At 45.5% G+C, this 7,799-nt stretch overlaps 1 pseudogene across 1 annotated transcript; it reads right to left on the reverse strand.

Annotated features, from left to right (window-relative positions):
- Positions 1-3,994: 3,994 nt before the first annotated feature.
- On the reverse strand, positions 3,995-4,585 carry LOC309843974 (tetraspanin-17 pseudogene; annotated as a pseudogene). Its single transcript has one exon. The product of its transcript is annotated as a tetraspanin-17 pseudogene (transcript).
- Positions 4,586-7,799: the final 3,214 nt, after the last annotated feature.

Below are 7,799 nucleotides of genomic sequence, written 5' to 3' on the forward strand. Positions count from 1 at the left end.
ACAGATGTTGGGGAGCCTGGGTGGCTCACTGGGTTGAGCCTCAGCCTTCGGCTCAGGTCATGATTTCGGGGTCCTGGGACCAAGCCCCGCATCGGGCTTTCTGTTCGGCAGGGAGCCTGCTTCCCCCTCTCTCTCTCTCTGCCTGCCTCTCTGCCTCCTTGTGATATCTTTCTGTCAAATAAATAAATAATTAAAAATCTTTAAAAATTATAAATGTTAACTGTAAAAATGTAAACAATGAAGAAGAATAGAGAAAAATTTTTAAGTAGTGCTCTCCCTTATCTTTCTCTTCATACTCATTCTAGTTATCTACTATTGCATAACAAATTGCCCCCAAAACTTAAAGGCCTAAAGCACTAAACATCTATTAATGTACCAGTTTCTGTGGATCAGAAATCCAGAATGGCTCAGCTGGGTGGTTCTTGGCTCAGAACCATCTGGGTGGTTCTTTTCTCACAAATTGCTGTGAGGATGCCAGCAGGAATGGTAGTCATCTAAAAGCTTGACTGGGGTTGAAGAGTCCACTACCAAGGTAGGATCTACTCACACAACTGACTAGTTAGGGCTGCTTGTTGGCAGGCCTCAGTTCTTTAACATGTGGACCTCACCTTCAAGCTTCTAGTTTCCACAAGGTAAGAGCTAGCTGTGTCAAGGGTGAATGGTCCAAAAGGCAGAGTAAGGAGGCATCCAAATGTCTTTTATAACCTCATCTCTGGAATCACACACACACACACACACACACACACACAATCCAGCCACACTCAAGGGGATAGAAATTGGGCCCCACATTTGCAAAGAGGAATACGGAAGTACTTGTGGACATAGTTTAAAACTACCACAGTGCTCTTAATCTTTAAAGGTAATCACTACTAATATATTGGTCTATAACTTTCTAGTTGATTTTCTATGTATGTATAAGTATGTATAATGTACACATGAATTTTTATATATAAGATATATGTTAGATTATGATTCTATTATATTAGATTATGTATTTATAGTTGTTTTACAAAACCCAGAAAATGCTATGAATATTATTTACAAATTTTTATTCATTAATTTATAAAAGACATCATTTATCCTCATGCCACAGAGTTTCATCTTTTAAAGAGCTGCATAGCATTTCATTGACTATTTATATCATTTATTTAAGCATTTCCCTAAAGATGTACCTCTGGGTTGTCTTCAGTTTTTTGTTACTGTGAATAATTTTGCAGTGGACATCCTGGTACATAAAACCTTTCCTGCTTATTTAAGTATTTCTGTATGAGATATTCTTATAAATGAAATTGCTGTATCAGAATATTTCTGCTTTTACAATTTTGATAAGTACCATCCAACTGCTCTCTAAAAAAGTATAACATTTGTTTAGTCATTATATTAGTTAGGGTAGGCTAAATAGAGCTAAAAACTGTCCATGGTTTCAAGATAGTAAGTTCACTTCTCTCTACTGTAATCGTTCAAAGCAGATTTTTCTGTTGGTAGTGGTAGGACTGGAGTGATGGGAGGTTTTTGCCCACATGGCTCTTATCTACATGGTTCTCCAAGGATACATGATTATAGTGTGTCTGCCATTTTTTGTGATATTCCAAGGTGACTTTGGTTGTCGCCATCATCATTCTAAGAAATGAGGAGGGAGGGGAGAACATAAAGGGATAAGTCTAGAAATTTTTATTGGCCTGGCCTAGATGTGACATTCATTGCTTCCCCTGGCATTTCACTGAAGAGAACTGCAGAGGATACTGGGAAATATAGTAAGGTTGGCAAGTATATGTCCAGCTAACATCTCTGCCACAGGGATTTTAAAATATTTAAAATTGGTATGTCCCAGATGTCAGGTAATCAAAGTGACTGCTAATTAAAAACAATTAGAAGAACCAAGCAGCACCTATTGGCTCAGTATTAACCCTACTACTGCCATGAAAAACTTAGAATAAAAATCCCAATAATATTTTTCATGAACTCGAGAGTGTATTCTGTTTTGCAATTTAAATGTTAAGCTTATCCAAAAGAGCAACTTTTTTTTTTTTTAAAGATTTTATTTATTTATTTGACAGAGAGAAACCACAAGTAGTCGGAGAGGCAGGCAGAGAGACAGAGGGAAGCAGGCTCCCCGCCGAGCAGAGAGCCCGATGCGGGACTCGATCCCAGGACCCTGAGATCATGACCTGAGCCGAAGGCAGTGGCTTAACCCACTGAGCCACCCAGGCGCCCCCAAGAGCAACTTTTGAAAAGGAAAAATAATAAGGATGTTCTTGTGTTTTTAGATATCAAAGCGTAATATGAATACAGTAATTAAAATAATGAAGTACATAGGAATAGATCAATGAGAATTTATAAAGCTATAAATTCTGCCAAACTCTCAAGTGTATTAATCATCATTTTCTTAGAGACCACCCTCTCTAAGACTGCTATCCTCCTGCTTCCCTGTGGAGTGATTTCTTTCTAGGTCTCTTGCATGCCTGAGGTTTTTCTTTGGGGTCCCCCCTTTCCATTTTTATTAAGATTTTATTTATTTATCTGGGATAGAGAGAGAACGTACACAAATGGGGCGGGGGTAGGGGCAGAGGCAGAAGCCGACTCCTGGCTTGGCACAGAGCCCGACGACGTGGGGCTCTTATCTCTTATCTCTTTGAGATCACGACCTGAGCCGAAGTTAGATGTTCAACTCAGTGAGTCACGGAGGTACCCCTGTGACTTTTGTTTCCTTTGTTCCATGCTATCTTTTTTCATGGTTTACACAATCATTTTGCTGGAGCCCAACCATTGATGGCTTCCTGAGAGAGGGGAAGGTAAATCTTCCAAGGCCTTGTATGACTAAAAATACTTTTATTCTTCCTTCAAGCTTGATTGACAGTTTAGCTGGGTATTAATTGATAACCCCCCCACACCCAGAATTGTCTTCTGGCATCCAGTGTTGCTATTAAGATGTCTAGTGTTATCTCCTACCTATCCCTTTATGGGTCACCTTTTTTTTTCTTTCTTAAAGCTTTTAGACTCTTCTCTTTTTCCTTGATGTTCTTGGCCTATGTCCAGACATGCTCTGGCTTTTTGTCTGTTGTTTGTCTCATTTGTTTCACTGAGCACTCAATGGGACCTTAGCCTCTGAAGATTGACCTCATCCAGTTGGAGGGATGCTCACCCATTATTTCTTTGCTAATTTCCTCTACTCCATTTTTTTCTGTTCACTCTTTTTTAAAATCCCTCTTTCCTGTTAATCAGATGATAGATTCCTAGATTGATTCTCTAACTTTCTTATTTTCTCTCTGTTACTTTTCCACCAGTACTTTGGAAAGAAGGTTTTCATCTTGTCATCCAGTAAGATATATTATTAATTGCCTATAGGCTCAGGCTTTCTTGATCATCATCCTCTTAGCTTGATTATCTGCCCCAAACTTTTTTGTTTGTTTGGTTTGGTTTTTAGGATTTTGTTTATTTGAGTAGTTTGTAGTCATCTCTGAGAGGCAAGCAAGGAAGAAAAAATTCTTCCTTTAGAGTCTGAGATATTGAGGCCGAAGTGTGCTCATGGCAGGGTCAAAGACACAGCTGGTAGGGAAGACCGCTCTAAAGCTGCCCGAGGCTGTGTCCCAGGCAACAGCAGCCCCAACCCTGCCCCATATAGCCATGCACAGAGAATTGTGTCCTAGCTTGGGAGGGGACAAGGCAGACCCCTACCCGATCTTGCCCACACTCTCTTAGCTGTGCCATTCCTAGGCCCTGGAAAACCCGCCACCTGATAACAGCTGAGATGGTGGCTCCTGTGCACACTCACATAGACACACTCACCCACCATGCACACGGCTCCATAATAGGCAGCCCAGGCAGAGGCACACAGCTGTCCCCATGGGCACATTGCATACCTACACTACCCTATATGGAGCTCAGGTCCTAGCAGAAACACCTGTGTCCTTGCCCATCATGGGCACAGTGGCATGGTAGGGGGGTGGGGGGGTGGTCACTGGGTAGGCAGGTAGTCATGGCCACTGTGGCAGCTTCACCAGTTGGCCTTCACTGCTTTGATATCATTCACAAGGCTCTGGGCCAAAGAGATACCAAAGATCTGGAGGAGGGTGATGGCCACAAAGACTCCAGCCACAGCATTCAGGTTGTCCTGCAGCCACTTGTCGAACTGGTCCACGTAGCAGCCTTTGGTGTGGATGGAGCTCTGCTGCTCCAGCTCCAGTTTGAGCCTGGAGTCTGAGCCACATTGGGTGCTGAGGACATCTCTGCAGGGTCTCTGATGCAGCCGGAGGACACCGTGCAGTGCTCCCAGCTAGAGTTCAAGTCAGTGCAGTTGAAATAAATATTGAGGTTCCAGTCATTAGGCCCCATGGCTCCACAGCAAGATGGCTATTCCCGAGCAAAGTCAATAAAGTTCTGGAACTCAATGTTGTCCCGAAAGGCCTTGACATTTTTGTTGAGAAAGAAACTGAGCAGGTCTCAAATTGTGTTCTCAAACACAAAGGCCAAGATCCCTGATGCCAGCTCTGGGAAGACGATGAGACCCAAGAACACGGAGAAAAACTTGAGCAGAAAGGTGATCCCAGAGGGCCTGGATGCAGCAGGCAAAGACTAGCACCAACATGGTGCCTCTGATCCTAGAGCTGCCCGGCGGGGTGGAGGCCTCCCGGACCTTCCAGCACCGAGCGGCTGGAGAGAACGCCCTTCTCACCCCAGGCCCTGGAGCCAGCACCCAAAAGACAATGTTGAAGCCAAAAGGGGGAGTATTTCCTCTGGCAGCCCATCTCTGGTTGCTGGGAGGGCTGCTGCTGGCCCCAGAGCCACTGAGAGTGGCCTCCTGCCCGCTCGGGGAAGCAGGGTAGGGGCTGCACCGGCCCCTCACAGTCCCACATGGGCCAGAGCCCCTAGAAGCCCAGCCGGGCTGGGATGGGGAGGGGTTTCCTGCCACACAGAGCACCGAGGGGTGGGGGCCACCAGCCCAACAGGGGCCACCAGAGATAGAGGCTGCCCTGAGCCCACACAGCAACAGGAGTGCTGCTCCCCCATCATTATGGAAACCTGGTCCCCCTGAAATCTTTGCTTCCAGTGCTCCTGCCAGCGTCATTCAAGTAACTCACCTTCTGTTGGTGTCAACAGATACCCATTTTCTGTTCACGGTCAAGCTGACTCTGACCCTACTCCCTACTCTTGACAGACTCACTCTCCCTCCTTATGGGGCCTGTGCACAACTGGCTCATCTCTGGCGTCTTGTAGCTTTTCCTCTTGTAACAACAATTTCCCTGTAGTTCTCACCAAACGCTCCCGAGATAATCTAATTCTCCCTATAATCACCATCATTCCCGTCTGGACAGCTCGCTCCTGCCGCCGCTCCATCTACCTCTGCCCTATAGCTTGGCTGCCCTTGAGTCAGGTGGCGTCTTCTGGCAAGCTCAGCTGTGGGCTGGGAGTGGCGGTGGGTGGGGAGATCACATCAAACACTCCCGCCTGAGGAACCCCACGGGGTCATTTTCTGCCAAGAGTCTTCGGGTATGGTAGGTATTCAGAGGTATGGCCAGCCCTTTTACAGTGACTTTAGATAAAATACTCAAACCTGAGGAGCCTCGATGGCCTCGTTGAAAAGTAAAAGAAAGTAGATATCACCCATCTATTTCATAGGATTGTTCTGAAAATGAAATAAGCTGTTGTAAGTGATAAAACACTGCTCCATGTAAGCAGCTGGCGAAATGCCTGGCGTATAATAGATGCCCCGTCCACAGCTGTAATGGGATGCCGTAAAGTGCCTGGGACCAAAACGGGCTCTTTGGGGCCACTGCTGAGAACCACATCGCTAAGTGCCACATTGCTTTTAGTCCAGGGCGCTCCCAGGTGCTGGGGCTACCTGCGGGGCCCATTGACAAAGCCTGTCAGAGAGCCTCCAGGTCTGCCCTCATTCCTGCCCAGAAGGCCTGGGGGGAACAAGCTGGGGGTTTTGTGGGGGTGGTTTGGGGGGAACTTCAGAGTTCTTAAGGAGAGCCTGTGCCCTCTTCTTGCCAACCTGGGAAGAGGAGCGAAGATGCTCTCTCAAGGCACAAGGGAGGGAAGCCTCATGAGTGTGTGTGCACGTGTGCTCAACCACACAGCCCTCCTGCCTCCCTGAATCAGGGATGAGTGAGGGTCTCCAGTGTGAAGCCACCAGCGCCAGGACTAACAGAGGACCCGCGGACACCCTGTGCGAAGAAAAGGGGCGGGAGAAGGATGAGCGAGCCGAGAAAGAACAGACGGTCTTTTATAAAAAAAGCTTCCCCGAAAGCTAAAACTTTTAATTAAAAAGACTAATTTTTCCTTCTTAAAACCCCCTTTTTATAGTAAAATACAGCACAGAAAAAAACATAAAATGTGCCGCTTAATGAGTTATCGAGGCACTATCTGTGTAACCATCACTGAGGTCAGTAAATTGAACATTGCCAGCCCCTCAACTGTGTCTACTTGGGTTTCTCCAAAATCCCCACAAATGTAACCATAACTTTGTCCTTTTTTTTTTTTTTAAAGATTTTATTATTTGACAGAGAGAGGGAGAGAGAGTGAGCGAGCATAAGCAGGGGGAGAGGCAAGCAGAGGGAGAGGGAGAAGCAAGCTCCCTGCTCAGCAGGGAGCTTGATCCCAGGACCCTGGGATGATGACCTGAGAAAAAGGCAGACACTTAAACAACTGAGCCATCCAAGCGCCCCTTGATCTTTATCACAATTTTTTTTTATTACTTTTTTCATATAAGTATGCACTGTAAAGCACTGTGCTTTAGTATTGCTTGTTTGGGGACTTAATGTAAGTGGAAACATACAGTATGCATATACATCAGTTTGTCTATCTAGCTACAGTTGAGAGCAGTTGGTTTGTTTCCAGTGCGAGGCTGTCATGAACATACTGGCACGAACGTCCTTGCACGTGGTCCTGGTGTGCGTATGTATAATCTCACGGTGGCGTACAGCCAGGAGTGGAAATGCGGGATGGTAGGGTACTGGAATCCTCCACTGGACTACAGCTGTTTTCAAAGTGGACCTTCACTGTACATTTGGGGAGCAGTTCTCCTTGTTCCACATCAAAGCTGATAATTCTTCACTCCGCGATAATGTACTTCTAGAGAAAAAAGGCCTTTAGGGGCACCTGGGTGGCTCAGTGGTTTAAGCCTCTGCCTTCAGCTTAGGTCATGATCTCAGGGTCCTGGGATCAAGCCCTGCATCAAGCTCTCTGCTCAGCAGGGAGCCTGCTTCCCACCCCCCATCTCTGCTTGCCTCTCTGCCAGTTGCAATCTCTGTCTGTCAAATAAATAAATAAATAAATAAATAAATATTTTTTAAAGACCTTTTTTAAAGAATGAAAAAATAATTGCAGAATGAACAGGTAACTCTTTTTGAGTGACTTTACATGGCAAAACAAAGATGTAGTAGTTCCACTTAGACCTATTTTCATCCCTTGAAAAATCTCCTGGACCATGCCATCTCAAATGCCGACAACCACTGTTCCATATAACATGCTATCAATTGTTCCTATTTACCTTTTTTTTTTAAGGTTTTATTTATTTATTTGACAGACAGAGATCACAAGTAGGCAGAGAGGCAGTCAGAGAGAGAGGGGGAGGCAGGCTCCCTGCTGAGCAGAGAGCCTGATGCAGGGCTCAATCCCAGGACCCTGGGATCAGGCTTAACCCACTGAGCCACCCAGGTGCCCCATGTTCCTATTTATCTTTTTTAACATCAAAAACCACATGACACATCGAGCATTCAGCCTCCAAGGTGACCGACCCAGTGAACCTCCACTCTTGGTATTTATGCCTTTGCATAGACGTCGCATCCTGAATAAGG

The sequence above is a fragment of the Mustela nivalis genome (genome assembly GCF_964662115.1).
Source record: "Mustela nivalis genome assembly, chromosome: 11".
Lineage (NCBI taxonomy): Eukaryota > Metazoa > Chordata > Mammalia > Carnivora > Mustelidae > Mustela > Mustela nivalis.